Consider the following 769-nt stretch of genomic DNA (forward strand, 5'->3'; position numbering starts at 1 on the left):
GTTCACAATAAGTGGGAAAAAAAGATTCCCAAAATTGTTATTCCAAACTCAGCAAGAGTCCGAACGAGACAGGCAGGAGCTGTTTGTGTAGCAGGTGTGAAACACCTCCACAACGCTGCTTTAGCTCCACTGCTAACAGCAGCTGATGCTGACACACAGAGATTCACTGCAGTTTATTTACAGACTTATTCACAGATATTGTTACCTGAGTATCATAAAGGACCACATGAAATTTAGCTAGAAGCTACTGGCACACATAGCACATTTATTTACATGTGTCATGGCTCGTCCTTCCTAAATGATCCAAGTTCAGAAAGAGTTGCAGGAAGTCATTTTGGGTATTTTAAGCCAAAAGAAAAGAACATTTGTTTCATATTCAGCAATCCCAAAGTGTAGACTGTAGCATTTTATATCAGCTGTAGAGACACGAAAAAACAAAAACCATGAATATTTAATTCAACCAGAGTTTAAATCATCAAGCGTCTCGCAGGTTTTCTGTTGTGGACACTGAAGCAGACTAAATATAACAGCCATCTCAGCAATATTACAAAAACTATTAAAAAACAAAATAAACTCACCTCCTCTGAAAAGTCATGTTTTCACTCCCTAATTAGCCCTCAGTCATCAAACGTTGGTGTGCAGGGTTGCTCACAGCTTTAGTGTTTTTTGTTCACCACCAGTGTTGGTCAAGTTACTTGAAAAAAGTAATCAGTAACTAATTACTGATTACTTCCCCAAAAAAGTAATCCCGTTACTTTACTGATTACTT

Source organism: Haplochromis burtoni, unplaced genomic scaffold, assembly GCF_018398535.1.
Source record: "Haplochromis burtoni strain Fernald_Lab_line unplaced genomic scaffold, NCSU_Asbu1 Contig_22, whole genome shotgun sequence".
Classification (NCBI taxonomy): Eukaryota; Metazoa; Chordata; class Actinopteri; order Cichliformes; family Cichlidae; genus Haplochromis; species Haplochromis burtoni.